General features: G+C 35.2%; 2 long non-coding RNA genes across 2 annotated transcripts; both read left to right on the forward strand.

The window, feature by feature from the left end:
- The first annotated feature begins 4,631 nt into the window (after positions 1–4,631).
- Positions 4,632–6,038, forward strand: LOC128029452 (uncharacterized). The gene is made up of 3 exons (XR_008187391.1): positions 4,632–4,816; positions 5,700–5,829; positions 5,948–6,038. It is a non-coding gene; the product is annotated as an uncharacterized LOC128029452 (long non-coding RNA).
- Positions 6,039–6,504: 466 nt separating this feature from the next.
- LOC128029453 (uncharacterized) lies at positions 6,505–7,902 on the forward strand. Its single transcript, XR_008187392.1, has 2 exons — positions 6,505–6,719; positions 6,840–7,902. It is a non-coding gene; the product is annotated as an uncharacterized LOC128029453 (long non-coding RNA).
- Positions 7,903–16,487: the final 8,585 nt, after the last annotated feature.

Consider the following 16,487-nt stretch of genomic DNA (forward strand, 5'->3'; position numbering starts at 1 on the left):
ACAATTCTGTCACTTAAACCGACAATTAAATTATCTGTGGTATTTTAAATGCCAAATACTACCAAAAATAACATGCATTATCAGTAAAGTCAGAATTGAATTTTTCAGCATGGAAACCTTGGACCGTTATGGTAAAGATATTTATAACTTCCATACACTGCCCTGGAGATGTATTTATTTTTATTTTTATTTATTTATTTCTATATGTTTTTTAGGCAAAAATGAGCCACTCACTTCAAAAACGCACAATGCAACATCAAGGCACATCAAGGCAATTCTAAGCAGTTCATTCTGACTTCCAAGCTATCCAGTCCCAGCTGATGAAAATCAACCACAGACATACTTCATAGTATGCATGAGCACTGTTAGTGTTGGTTTTGAACATATTGCCTTAAAAAAAAAAGGTCCGAACTGCTTTGGGGGCTTATTTACCAGAGAGTAAATGTTGAATTTAGTTGTTATTTTATGTGATATTACCAACCCTATCACATATAAAATGTTACTATTTTACAAGGTTATTATTGCATATGAATTTTGTACAATGTCCTCTTTAAAGAAACATACATTTTTAGAAACAAGTATAAGCATGAAGGTCCACCCCAAAATGTAACCATCAGTTGGGTGAAACCAGATTGTACAAAAATGTATGAGTCAAATTCATACAAATTAGCTACCAATTTGGAGACCTGTCACTGTTTAGTTCTTTTGTATTGGAATTTACAATAGTTTCTGTCATGTGCTTTGGCTTGCCAAAGAATGTTGGAAGAAAGCATTCTGAGGTCAGCATTCTTTATTATAAACATTCTTTATATAATTTTTTATAAAGATCTTTATTATGTTACTTGATGAGCGTGTTCAAAACGTTGAATGTTGATTTTAGAACATCATTTTCCGAACATCTTCATGAAGTTATTTGTACTTGATGAGCATTTTGAAACAAGAAACATTTCCATATCCTTTGAATAATGTTCTTAGAATATTAAAAATAAATAATTGTTGTTTTGATATTTGTGACCAATCACGGAAAGTAGGGACACAAGTTGGTTCTGGGGCATTTTGAGTTATTCACAGATTCTGAAAGTGTATTCTCCAAGCTTTCCAACGATGTGTAACACATGGAAATCTGATAAATGGAGAAGTTGTGGCCATTTGAAGGTAGGCACTCAAAAAAGCTCAAGAAGCAGAAAATAGCCTCTGAAGATTGTGCAGTTCTCACCTTTTCTCACTGCTGCGAGTGACAATGGGGCTCATTTACATCTCATTTAGATGCCTCCAATGAAATAAGTCGTTCTGGCACATTTTCTCTTTGTCGGGGTCTTCTTTGTGGATGTAACCATCTCCGAAGTTTGCACTGTGTGTCTGTTTGTCTCTAAATATTACGGATTTTCCCCATTTCTCCGTATTTATCCCCATCAAATGTTACTATCGATATAGCCTCTGGTATCTCACGGTCCAACTCGTCTGACGCCAGTCCAATACATTCTTCCTCGTCATCATCTTCGCTCAGTTGTAGACAGAGGTGTCAAGTAACGAAGTACAAATACTTCGTTACTGTACTTAAGTAGAAATTTGGGGTATCTATACTTTACTTGAGTAATTATTTTTCAGCCGACTTTTTACTTCTACTCCTTACATTTTCACGCAAGTATCTGTACTTTCTACTCCTTACATTTAAAAAAATAGCTTCGTTACTGCTATTTCATACCGGATTGTTATCGTTCAGAGAGAGAGAAAGAAAAAAACCCTATCCAGATAAATCGCGCCATCAGGATGGAGTGAATTTGATTGTGGTTGGATGAGAAGTATACACATATACCATTCCGACACCCTATTGGTCCATACGCGATCCATCACACCTGCACATGACACAAGTCACATCACACTGCATAGACAGTTTTGGGTTCGTTTATCAAAAAATATATTTCTTAAAAGTAGGTTGAAACCAGTAGTATCTGATCGCCTCAGAGTCAGTCCGCTTAAATTTCAAATGAAACCGGCGTCAGTCCGGTCTCCTCCCGTCTTTCAGCGCGCTCTTCAATCCGCCGACCACGGTGGAGCAGCGCGAGCTCAAACAGAGAGAGGCAACCTGGTCTCACAGAATTCCGTGAAATGTCCACGGGTCCTTAACTCAAAATCCGTGAAGCCATCACGGAATTGCCCCAAATTCCGTGACCCGGCCACGGATATTTCTCCAACGCAAGTCAATGACACTGACCTCCCGTGATCCACACACGGATACCCGTTTCAATGACGGAGTACAGAACTCGCTGAACGGACGTGCTTTCTCATTTGGAAACGCAACATTTGAAGTATTTGTTTCTTTTCCAAAATCAAATGCCATAATGACATTAACCAGACAGCTGTTGTAGTTATTGCATTGTCCTGTCATCATAAAAATTACGTTTGTTTCAGTTACAAAAGTCCCGTGATGGCACGGACCTCCACAACCTGACCTCACTCACTTGTTTAGGAACTTACAAGCTTTTCGTCGACACTGTTGCAATGGCATGTAATTAACTTGGCATTTTTTCTCGTCCTGTCATCATAAAATCCAGTTTGATGGCGTTTTACACACATTTTGGCTATAGTCAGAACTAAAATCTGTGATAGGAGCACGGAGTGAGTCTGTGCTTAGATCACGGATAACTCTAACGCAAGTCAATGACACTCATCTTCCGTGGTCCGTACACGGATCGTTTCAGTGATGGAGTACAGACCTCACTCAATGGACGTGCTATCTCATCTGGAAACGCAACATTTGAAGTATTTATTTTTTTTTCAACACCAAATACCATGACCAACCTGACTGTTATTGTAACTATTGCATTGTCCTGCCATCATACAGATTCACTTTGATTCTGTTAGCCTAACTAAAATCTGTGATACGAGCACGGAGTGAGTCTGTGCTGAGATCACGGATAACTCTAACGCAAGTCAATGACACTCATCTTCCGTGGTCCACACACGGAAACCCAGTCTCACGGCAGTTCGTGATTTTGTCACGTAATTTAATCTATTTATTCGTAGCAGGCACACGTTTATTTCCTTATTTTCATGATTGCAGCACGTTTTTTTAAACTAATGCATTTCAACTGGAGGCATCTTTCGTGCATCAGCACAATATTTTCTGATTAATTATTATTATTATTATTTAATTTTTCACAGGACAACAGAAGAAACTCACTGAAACTTGAAAAAAAAATCGGAGCTTAACTTACTGTACAAAACTGAGCAACATACTGTATTGCTGGTGACTAAAACACATTAAAACTTTTTTAGCAGTAAAATGCGCAATGGTTCTTTTTTTACTTTTTCATTGATTTTTATTTTTTTCATAGGCCTAGATTTAATTTTTTTTTATTACAGAATTCAATATCAAGTCCTTGACACATAACTGTAACACATTTTCACATTAAGAAACAATTTAGTTTAAATAAAAAGAACAAGAAATATCTAAAAATAAATAAATTATTTATTAGCGATAGGCCTACAGATTTATTTTTTTTATTTATTTTTTATTTTTTTACTTTAGACTCTAAAGTTAAAAGTTTTTATTAAGGCTATTGTAAAGGCTTCTTAAAAATGATGTCGCTGATGAGCCTCTGATCGCTGTCAGATTCTGTGATATGAATGTCCGCTAATGGGTTTAGAATGAGCCCCGCTCGGCCCGTGTTCTGGCTTACTGTAATATTTCACCTGTAATAAGACCGAAATAATATAATTAAAATAAAGAAATGAATGAATACATGATAACATCTAAATAAATGTTGATAGATTTAGCGTTATAGTTTTAAAAATATTAATAAACAGCAAATCAACACAGAAAGACCTAAATAATAATAATACATAATTAATAAACAGCGCCGCCCCTCCCACTACGCGCATCACGCGCTGTGCGTCAACCCCAAAGCGTCAAAAACTGAAGCGTGGTCAAGCGCCTCTAGCGTCACTGACATGAGATGTTTATCGCTTTGAAATCACGTTCAAGAAGTCTCATTCAGCACACATCGCGATACTTTCCATCAGTTTGCAAGAGCCGCAGGTTGGGTGAGTTATACAGTCTATGGTGAGTAGTAGTAAATATGCTATTTTAATGCCTGTCCTAAAACGTATTCTGTCTTCTTTATTAATCAGATGAGCGCCTTATGTTTACTCTCTGTATTACATCGGTCATCCGAGGCTGTCTTTGAGTTTCATTGTGTTTAACTAAATGAACACAGCTGCTAACTGGTTAAACTCTATCGGTCACGTGACGTGACGTGACGTGCCACAGACCTGGGATCCGTTTTATATTCATTTCAGGTTCAAAGATGTAAGTTGTATTTGTAGTAAAATCATGGTAACCATGACACCTACAAAAGTAGGTAAAACCCAGTAAACAAGACATTTACCATGTTTTTTTTTGTTGTTTTTTTTTTTTACCACAGTAACTGTAGCTTTACTGTAGTATAGTAATAGCACATTAATCACCAAATTAACTATAGTTGTACCACTGTAATGGTAGTGTTTTAATGTGCTTTTATATGACTTATTTCACAGTAATCACATTTACTGTACCATGCTTGTAATACCTTTTTAATGTAAAAAAAAAAAAAAAAAACATTTTCCCCATCTTGCAGTTCAATTCATATTTGTTTATATCTTAAATATTTTGCTCACAGATCACTATTAACATTCTGTATATAATTCTGTTTTATTTTCTTTCCCCTTGTATTAATTTTTTAGCTGAAAAAACGTAAAGTAAGCAGTCACCCCAGTGGTGTTTGTGGAGAGGTATTCCTTCAGAAATGGAGAAGACAGAAAGCTGCAGAGGCAGGTTGGTCTGTGATAGTTTGTCCCTTTTATCAAACATTCCTGTTGTTATCATTTGCACAGCATTTTGTTGTTTCTTAAACTGTTGTACGGTCCAAATACCCACACTTGCCATCTTTGCACATTTCCTTTATTTGGCCCAAGTGAGCATGAAGATCACAATGTGTGTCGATCTTAACATGACAAAGTTCGTTTCAACTTTGTATTTTAAAAGAAACTTCTAAATGTCTTTTCAATAGTCCCTAATAATACATTTTAATGCGCTTTTCTAGAACCCAAAGCGCTAAAATTAGCGCCCTATTAACCCTATTAAAGATGACAATTTATTTTGTGGTGCTTCTAATTAAGTGATAAAAAGAAGTTACAAATGATGTACAAAATAAATATACTTTTCTGTGCACCAAGAAAACATGCAACACTTTGTTTTACTACTAAATTAGTCTCAATTTCTAATTATTATAATTAATATTTCACAAACATTGGAAAGTTGCGTGACCTCTTGTTAAACCCCTGCAAAAAGTCTCACATTAATTCCAAAACATGATGCATGATGGGATACACTAAGCGTTGTATAGCGCTCCGGAGCAGTATTGGAGAGGTTTAGTGTGTGTTAAGGACACCGTGCTTTGGCATTATTAAGACCGGGGACAGTCTCATAGTCACGTACACACACTCTCAAGTGAATAAGACCTCAAGTGTGGGTATCTGGAAAGGGGAAAAGTCTTTAAAATGATCCCTAAATACAGTCGCACATCAAAGTCTTAATAATTCACTAATGCTTTCATGGTCTAAAAAATAATGTATGTAAGTAATGTATAAGTTAAAGTATATAGTAATGTATAAGTTGCATGTAATGAAATAATATTTCCTTTCTTTCTGTCTTACAGGATTGTTTGCAGATAATGCTGTTCTTCTTTTTCAGAAGTTTTTGGGGAGCCAACCCTCACAAACCTTCCTAAAAACTAAAAGAGCTATTACTGAGTCTCAGCGACTCTTGCCACGATCAGCTCTTCCCAGGTACATTTGTTTACTCATCAAATGCTCTGGTCTGAATCTTACTTTAAATTAACTTAATTATATGTTTAATGAGAAATATTGCTCATTGCACACAGAGTAAGATTATCTTGTTTCACAGAAGAGAAGGAAGACCAAGGAAATGATTTGCTCAGGATGAGGAATGAAGATGGTCATCTTGTGCTCAAGCAAACAGAAGTCCTCTGTTTTGTGTGTGTTGAAGCAATGCTGTGTTACAGGACTTTATGATGATCTCTCACAGGACTGGTCATGTCAGCCGTAATTATTCTTTCCAATGTTTTTATATTTATTTTATTTTATTTGATACAGCTATAATAATTATAGCATGTTAGCAAAGTTTGACTGGAACATTTTTAATCTAAAGTTTTTAAAAAACACCACCTGTTATTCTTAAAAGCATACAAGTGTCATAAAAGTGGTTTAATTGATATAAACACCAATTGACATTATCTCACTGTTTTGTGAATGTTGTGTTATAAATTGTGAATTGATAGTTGATTGGTTTGAGCAAAGCCTTACACTGCACAGACTAAAACACATTTGTGAGAGAAGTCATTAGCTCTGGAGAAAGATTCTAGAGGAAGAAAACACATTTACTGCAACAATAGATGATTTCTAGAGTCTCTGAGAACTACACATGCTAATGGAGTCTCATGAGCAAGTCCTTTGCCTCTGTAACTTTTTCTAAATTCTTGCATAATGAAATTGTTTATTGCAGTATTTTAACAATTTTACTTTGTACAGATGATCTCATCAACCAAATGAGGGGTTTTGACCAAGTGATGCTCTTGAAAGGAGTGAAAGAAGAGGATGTGGTAAATTGTCTTCAGAGAAAAAGCTTCTCAAAAGATCTTAAAACAGCTTGAAGAATGGTAAGTGTACAGTACTACAAGGGTCATAGTTACTCACCCTGCTAAAATCACACAGAACATAAGATGAGCTCTATGTCCATTAAACAACTTCATCTGGATTGTTTGTTTCACTTTGACCAGGTCTGGGATCTTAGGACTGGGAGATCTCACTTGCACCCAGTTAACCTCCATAGAGAACATTTATCAGAAGCGCTGTCTGGGTAGGGCAAGAAACATCATCAAGGATGCCTCTCACCCTAACCATGGACTTTTCACCCTCCTTCCATCCGGCAGGCGTTACAGGAGCCTACGCTCTCGAACTAGTACCTGCTCTTTTACTGCACTGGTCACAGTACTTTACATACATGTATTGCACTACTCATATTTTGCACAGACTGCACATGGTTAAATCCATTACACTATAAACTGTCTAAAGCTGTTACTGTACAAGCACAGTAAACTATTTCTACAATAAATATAATTGCACTACTATTATTTTGCATATAATAAATTGTTAAACTATACTTTTGCACACTCATTCAACTGTATTTATTACCACTGTTCTCAAGTTCCTGCTATTCATAATGTATATATAATTCTTCTTTGCTCTGTTCATAATGTACATACAATCCCTACATTAAATTCATATTTATATTCTGTATATACTCTGATCAATATTGTATATAGCAACTCCACTGTAAATTCTGTATATCATAGCTTTACTTACTCTGCACTTTTATGTATATAAAACACTATATTCTTGCACTTCTGGTTAGATGCTAACTGCATTTCATTAGCTCTGTACTTGTACTCTGCATAATGACAATAAAGTTGAATCTAATCTAATCTAATCTAATCTTCTGGCTGAGAACAAGCTACACCACATCAGTGCTGGATATCAACCAAAAGCTTTTTCCAGACACGAGAGAAGATCACGATGAAACCAGTTTAGATGTGTTGATAAGGAATCATTATTTTCTGAAACAGTATCAAATGTCTTATATGTATCACATGATCTGTATCACAGTTGACTGGATGGGACTGTGACTTTTAAGGACATTTCATCACTCATCTGTGTGAACTGATTAATATATGAGGTTAATGTATTTTTGATTATGAATAATTATTTTCCTTGAATCTTATTTGTCTTGATGCTACTTTATCATCTTTATAGTCTATGCTTCAATAAAATGAATATGACGAATATTGTGTTCTGAAGATTCTTGGTAAATACATAATTTTAGGTAGGCTCATATGTGTTTATTTTAGACTTGGAAAAACTACATAATCATTATTGGGATTATTTTTTACTTAAGACATAAAAATATTTGATCAGATTAATGACATCTGGGACATCAGTACACCTGAAAGTTATTATTGTTTATATTTAGTAACAAATGCCAATTGTTTTGTGAAAGAAAGGGAGTTACGAGATTAATTATTTTGCATTACAAGATGGTGCCATGGGCTTTATAGTTACAAACACTTGAGGGATAACTGAGAATGTAGCAGGAATGATCAACGTGGATCTTGTACTGCATTAAAACCAAGAGCACACACATTACCGATGTCCAGCACATGAGGAGCAAGAGACAGGGGTGAGAGGACATTTTTACACTGATTTTTGCTAATTAGTTATTAGTAATATATATATATATATATATATATATATATATATATATATATATATATATATATATATATATATATGAATGAATTTGTCCTTGTGTAATAGTGAAGTATCACAATGTGTATACATTGTCCTTGATTACGGCTTAACAGTGGGGAATAGATAATGGCATGTTGTTGCAGGTTCATCCATTATATTTATTGATGTTTACTTCAAAAATCAAATAAATAATCTATTATTTTTATTATCAAAACATTTCTTTATAATTTTTCCATGTTTCATCAGATGGCCTCACAATGTCCTGTCAAAAGGTATAATAGCAATGATGTAAGAATTAGAAAACAGAGGACTGTGAAAACTGTCAGATACAAATGTGACTCAGCTCAGTTTGTTGTCCATGATGAGGAGAATACATATATGTAGGTTTTACTGCCCTTCTACCCCCAGGGGCCCAGTAGCACCCCCCGGAAGAGCCAAAAACTGTACATTTCAAAAGGCTGTAAATCAGAGTCCAATTAACATATCAAAGCGAAAATCAGCATGATTACTACTTATGCTATGCTGATAAAATAATGTTGGGCACAGTTTTCAGAAATGAATGGAAAGGTGGCATAAAGGCATTTTACATATTGCATACTCTAAAATACTAAATTTCACCATGCCTCTCAAATATATCATAGTGGTTTACACAGTGAACATATTTATATGTCTAGTTTACCATTCAATATATTATTTATTTCATTTCGTTAATAAAACTTTTTAAACTACATTACCCATAAGCCTCCATCGTTCTATCTATGGAAAGGGAATACTAGGCGCTGTTTTTTGTAGTTCATTGAAGTTATTCTTAGGGTTAGTGTTAGGATCTCGGTAAAAAGGTGATTTTTCTCAACATAGAAACACCCAATGTTGACTTAATATATTTACTAATGTGATAAAAGCAGCAAAACATACTTTTGTAACATGATCCGCTGTTTAATATGGGTTAAAAGATAATCCAACCACAGACAGTCCTGCGATGACAAGGGACATTCACAGCCAATGACATCAAAGCTGAGCAGCGTCATCACACTTCCTTAACCATTTATTGTCATTCATGAACGCTGTTTTCCGTTTTTCGGCTAAAGGGATAGATTGGTTAACAATAAATTAAATTTGCCACCTATTAGATAGTGTTTTATTAACGTCTACACCTTCTTCCAACAATAATGCAAATACAGAAATTATTGTTATTCAGCTTGACAACAATTTGGCAATATCGATGTGTACATGTGTGTGTACAACACGTGATGTGAACTGCACAGTCACAGTTGTATCTTATCTAACCAATAGATTCATTTCATTCAATTTAAAAGATAATTTTTTTCCTGACCAAAGACAAGAGCATTTACTAATAAAAAGTAAAGAGTGAAATTATTAAGTTATTAAATTATTTAAATTTGTTTCTGTGATTTGCCTTGCTTTACCAATTAATCTCTAGTTATAAAAACTGAAATAAAGCATAATGAACATACATAATTTTGTAAGAGTTTTCCAGTATTTATAGATATGTCAAACTCATTTAAAGACAAAGTGCGCATATTACTGCACTGTCACCAAGCTCGTTTTTAAAGAATAAAACTATGAAGAAAAAAAAGGCAGTTATGTTGTAAACGTTAACATTTTTCAGTGTGCAAATTATTTTATTAAAAAACAAAACATTATAAATATGGTATATATCTTTCAGAGAACACCGTAAAAATATACATTTTCTTAAAAGATTCTATTGACCAAAAAGTGATACAACACTTAATGTTTCAAACTCACAAAAAAACATCATGAAGACATGCATGTCAAGTGTGCAATATCATCTATAAAACTCAATCAGCAGAGCATCACGTAAACACTGATTGTCCGAACAATGGAAGAAAGATAAAGTGTTCAGGAAAACAAACACCTGCTACATAAAAATGCAGAAATATAACTTTAACAATAACATCATTCACTTCATGACTGGAACTAGGGGATTGCTGTGCATGAATATGTGCTTTACTTAAACTCCTGATGAGAACTGAAGCTTTTTTATGATAAAAGCACCAGAAGTAAAGTTTACTGTATGAAGCTTGACAAAGAGAACACAATGCTTTATCAATATGATAAATGCTATTTTTTAACTATTGTTGTCATCACTGGTTCTGTATACAGTACAGTATATGGGTTGCTGGAAGGTCACAATGTATTCATTATAAGGTTAATTAAAACAAAGTTACATTTTCTGCAGAAATCAAACCACTGCAAAGTCTTGAGTCACTGATCCAGGAACCATTTCTCTCTGTGTGTGTGTGTGTGGGGGGGGGGGGGGGGGGGGGGGGGGGGGTTAAAGAGGTGAATCCTTGTGCATGACGGAGAACTACAGTGTTATCTGGAAACAATCCTGTAAGACAGAAAGGATAGAAATATTATGTAATTAAATGCAACATTACTGTGTTTTTTTTAGACCATGAAAGCATAATCGGCAAAGATGCTGTATAATTAAATGTTAAATGCATCCATTATTAAAAGCAAGTCATTAATAGCAATATCTAGTCATGGACATCACGTATAGTGGGAACATGAACTGATGGGGCTTATTTGAAGTAATTTAATGAGAAGCCAATGAACAATATAAACTTTCTGACTGTGTGGGGCAACTGATTTTCCAATATTGTGATAGTGTCAGATGAGATTGTCCAGGGGCTTGTACAATATCATACAAGTGTTAAATTGAATTAGTGAATTATTAAGACTTTGACGTGCGACTGTATTTAGGGATCATTTTAAAGACTTTTCCCCTTTCCAGTTACCCACACTTGAGGTCTTATTCACTTGAGAGTGTGTGTACGTGACTATGAGACTGTCCCCGGTCTTAATAATGCCAAAGCACGGTGTCCTTAACACACACTAAACCTCTCCAATACTGCTCCGGAGCGCTATACAACGCTTAGTGTATCCCATCATGCATCATGTTTTGGAATTAATGTGAGACTTTTTGCAGAGATCTCACAGGAGGTCACGCAACTTTCCAATGTTTGTGAAATATTAATTATAATAATTAGAAATTGAGACTAATTTAGTAGTAAAACAAAGTGTTGCATGTTTTCTTGGTGCACAGAAAAGTATATTTATTTTGTACATCATTTGTAACTTCTTTTTATCACTTAATTAGAAGCACCACAAAATAAATTGTCATCTTTAATAGGGACTATTGAAAAGACATTTAGAAGTTTCTTTTAAAATACAAAGTTGAAACGAACTTTGTCATGTTAAGATCGACACACATTGTGATCTTCATGCTCACTTGGGCCAAATAAAGGAAATGTGCAAAGATGGCAAGTGTGGGTATTTGGACCGTACAACAGTTTAAGAAACAACAAAATGCTGTGCAAATGATAACAACAGGAATGTTTGATAAAAGGGACAAACTATCACAGACCAACCTGCCTCTGCAGCTTTCTGTCTTCTCCATTTCTGAAGGAATACCTCTCCACAAACACCACTGGGGTGACTGCTCACTTTACGTCTTTTCAGCTAAAAAATTAATACAAGGGGAAAGAAAATAAAACAGAATTATATACAGAATGTTAATAGTGATCTGTGAGCAAAATATTTAAGATATAAACAAATATGAATTGAACTGCAAGATGGGAAAATTTTTTTTTTTTTTTTTTTTTTTTTACATTAAAAAGGTATTACAAGCATGGTACAGTAAATGTGATTACTGTGAAATAAGTCATATAAAAGCACATTAAAACACTACCATTACAGTGGTACAACTATAGTTAATTTGGTGATTAATGTGCTATTACTATACTACAGTAAAGCTACAGTTACTGTGGTAAAAAAAAAAAACAACAAAAAAAAACATGGTAAATGTCTTGTTTACTGGGTTTTACCTACTTTTGTAGGTGTCATGGTTACCATGATTTTACTACAAATACAACTTACATCTTTGAACCTGAAATGAATATAAAACGGATCCCAGGTCTGTGGCACGTCACGTCACGTCACGTGACCGATAGAGTTTAACCAGTTAGCAGCTGTGTTCATTTAGTTAAACACAATGAAACTCAAAGACAGCCTCGGATGACCGATGTAATACAGAGAGTAAACATAAGGCGCTCATCTGATTAATAAAGAAGACAGAATACGTTTTAGGACAGGCATTAAAATAGCATATTTACTACTACTCACCATAGACTGTATAACTCACCCAACCTGCGGCTCTTGCAAACTGATGGAAAGTATCGCGATGTGTGCTGAATGAGACTTCTTGAACGTGATTTCAAAGCGATAAACATCTCATGTCAGTGACGCTAGAGGCGCTTGACCACGCTTCAGTTTTTGACGCTTTGGGGTTGACGCACAGCGCGTGATGCGCGTAGTGGGAGGGGCGGCGCTGTTTATTAATTATGTATTATTATTATTTAGGTCTTTCTGTGTTGATTTGCTGTTTATTAATATTTTTAAAACTATAACGCTAAATCTATCAACATTTATTTAGATGTTATCATGTTATCATGTTTCTTTATTTTAATTATATTATTTCGGTCTTATTACAGGTGAAATATTACAGTAAGCCAGAACACGGGCCGAGCGGGTCTCATTCTAAACCCATTAGCGGACATTCATATCACAGAATCTGACAGCGATCAGAGGCTCATCAGCGACATCATTTTAAGAAGCCTTTACAATAGCCTTAATAAAAACTTTTAACTTTAGAGTCTAAAGTAAAAAAATAAAAAATAAATAAAAAAAAATAAATCTGTAGGCCTATCGCTAATAAATAATTTATTTATTTTTAGATATTTTTTGTTCTTTTTATTTAAACTAAATTGTTTCTTAATGTGAAAATGTGTTACAGTTATGTGTCAAGGACTTGATATTGAATTCTGTAATAAAAAAAAATTAAATCTAGGCCTATGAAAAAAATTAAAATCAATGAAAAGTAAAAAAAGAACCATTGCACATTTTACAGCTAAAAAAGTTTTAATGTGTTTTTGTCACCAGCAATACAGTATGTTGCTCAGTTTTGTACAGTAAGTTAAGCTCCGATTTTTTTTTCAAGTTTCAGTGAGTTTCTTCTGTTGTCCTGTGAAAAATTAAATAATAATAATAATAATTAATCAGAAAATATTGTGCTGATGCACGAAAGATGCCTCCAGTTGAAATGCATTAGTTTAAAAAAACGTGCTGCAATCATGAAAATAAGGAAATAAACGTGTGCCTGCTACGAATAAATAGATTAAATTACGTGACAAAATCACGAACTGCCGTGAGACTGGGTTTCCGTGTGTGGACCACGGAAGATGAGTGTCATTGACTTGCGTTAGAGTTATCCGTGATCTCAGCACAGACTCACTCCGTGCTCGTATCACAGATTTTAGTTAGGCTAACAGAATCAAAGTGAATCTGTATGATGGCAGGACAATGCAATAGTTACAATAACAGTCAGGTTGGTCATGGTATTTGGTGTTGAAAAAAATAAATACTTAAAATGTTGCGTTTCCAGATGAGATAGCACGTCCATTGAGTGAGGTCTGTACTCCATCACTGAAACGATCCGTGTACGGACCACGGAAGATGAGTGTCATTGACTTGCGTTAGAGTTATCCGTGATCTAAGCACAGACTCACTCCGTGCTCCTATCACAGATTTTAGTTCTGACTATAGCCAAAATTTGTGTAAAACGCCATCAAACTGGATTTTATGATGACAGGACGAGAAAAAATGCCAAGTTAATTACATGCCATTGCAACAGTGTCGACGAAAAGCTTGTAAGTTCCTAAACAAGTGAGTGAGGTCAGGTTGTGGAGGTCCGTGCCATCACGGGACTTTTGTAACTGAAACAAACGTAATTTTTATGCTGACAGGACAATGCAATAACTACAACAGCTGTCTGGTTAATGTCATTATGGCATTTGATATTGGAAAAGAAACAAATACGTCAAATGTTGCGTTTCCAAATGGGAAAGCACGTCCGTTCAGCGAGTTCTGTACTCCTTCATTGAAACGGGTATCCGTGTGTGGATCACGGGAGGTCAGTGTCATTGACTTGCGTTGGAGAAATATCCGTGGCCGGGTCACGGAATTTGGGGCAATTCCGTGATGGCTTCACGGATTTTGAGTTAAGGACCCGTGGACATTTCACGGAATTCTGTGAGACCAGGTTGGAGAGAGAGGACACAAGGTGTGTGTTTACCGATAGATTGTTAGAATATCTGTATCTGTGAAGTTCTTTGTCATGAATACAGTTTACAAAAGGTCACGATCAGTCGGTTTCTCATCTAGTGTAAAGTTTTCGCTTGTCACCGCTAATCACGAAACAGCTGTTTCCTTACACTTATTTAAATATACTTCATTTAATCATACGTACATACACTACTGTGCAAAAGTCTTAGGCAGTATTTTCACTTAAAAGAATGGTGTTCGGCCAGTTATTTATATATTTTGCTGTAGAGTGTCACTGTCAGTATAAAATATCAGTTTACAATTCCAAACATTCATTTTGCCATCGTCAAACTGCTTGTGCATTCAAAATCGCACTAGATTATTATTAAAATTAATGGCAAACTACTGTCCTACTGACAAATTGCAGCAAAAGATATAAATAACTGGCTTAGAACCCTTTTTTGGGGTGAAAACACTATTCTTTCTTTTCCATAAGACTTTTGCACAGTACTGTATTTTAAAAACGAGATTGTTGCTACTTTATAAAGAATGAGCATACAGTCATTCACAGAACTGATTTAAGACAGTGACAGACAGCACTCATCTTAACTAAATATCAGAGTGAGTGACAGAGATACAGTAGAAACATTATGTGTACTTTTGTATTAAATAATGACCCAGATTGTGAAATACATTTATTAGCCTTAGATTAAGGGAAGCACAACTTGGGAAATGAGAGCATCCAAGGTGAAAGCTATGGATTTATTTTAAATATTTGTAATGTTCTTTAATGTTATCCATAGTTTTTTTTGTAGTTCTTTTTTTTTTTTTTTTAAGTATCGGTTCAGGCACGTTGAGGCGCCAGTACCATTTTAAAAGTATCGAAAAGGCACTGGACCCTACTTAAAAGTTATTATTTATTTCTCACTACTGGCTCATTTGCCAAATGGGTGCTTTCTCTCCGTCCTCCACAAATTAAGCTACTGTAGGTAGTTGGGTAGTGAGACGTTTTAATAAATTATCGTTTGCGATTAATGACGCAAATGACAATGTTGTGATATCTAGGCTATAGAGCATCACAGTCCCACCCACAGCTGGTGCCGGAACTAAAAATTCAATGCAATTTCTGCATTGACATTTGGGGTATAAGCCATTAAAACGTAACCATACATGGTAGACTTAAAACCAGCTACGGCTGTACTAAGCAACAGTATATGCTCATATAAACGTAAAAAGATCATGGGGGCACTAACCTTGTTTTGATCTAAATGCCTTTTATTCGCTATGTCTTGGCTAAGTACTTCATTACCCACAATCCTGAACAATCCCACAATCCCACAGTGATGCATCTGATTGGTGGTGCTCGTATAACCGTCTGGTTAAACCCCTCGAAGGTCCGTGAAGACTGAATAAAAAAATAAAATAAAATAAAAACCTGTATTGTGTTTTTGCACGGTAGACTTATCAGTGCAATCATGATCTCCTTGGCTGCCATTGAGAGTTTTGCAGGGAGGTTGGTAACTTTAGTTAGCATTATCGTCCACTTTAGCTAGGCTACTGTAGCCTCCATATGAAATGAGTCATATCAAGCATTTTATAATGCCACTGTCAAAACAATATTTAGCCTAGACATACCTTTTTGTGCATTTACTGAACATTTGTGTAATGGCAACGACATGTGTTGACAACTGAGCAGTGATTGCAGTCAGATACAAAGCACTGCACCATTGCTGACGTTATCGTTAACCACTTTCACACACGCACACAATATAAAATACACGATGATAAAATAAAAATCAATACACAATACATATATAAAACACTATTTATTTACACGATTAATACTGAAAGAACTGCTATTACTGCACATTCACTATATAAAATAAAATTCACTGGAGGAAAAAGTTCGCGCGAGCGGCCGTCATCAGATTTGTTGCCTCGTTCGCAGTTGTGGCTTCAAAAAAAAGTGAAAG

The sequence above is a fragment of the Carassius gibelio genome, chromosome A15 (genome assembly GCF_023724105.1).
Source record: "Carassius gibelio isolate Cgi1373 ecotype wild population from Czech Republic chromosome A15, carGib1.2-hapl.c, whole genome shotgun sequence".
Classification (NCBI taxonomy): Eukaryota; Metazoa; Chordata; class Actinopteri; order Cypriniformes; family Cyprinidae; genus Carassius; species Carassius gibelio.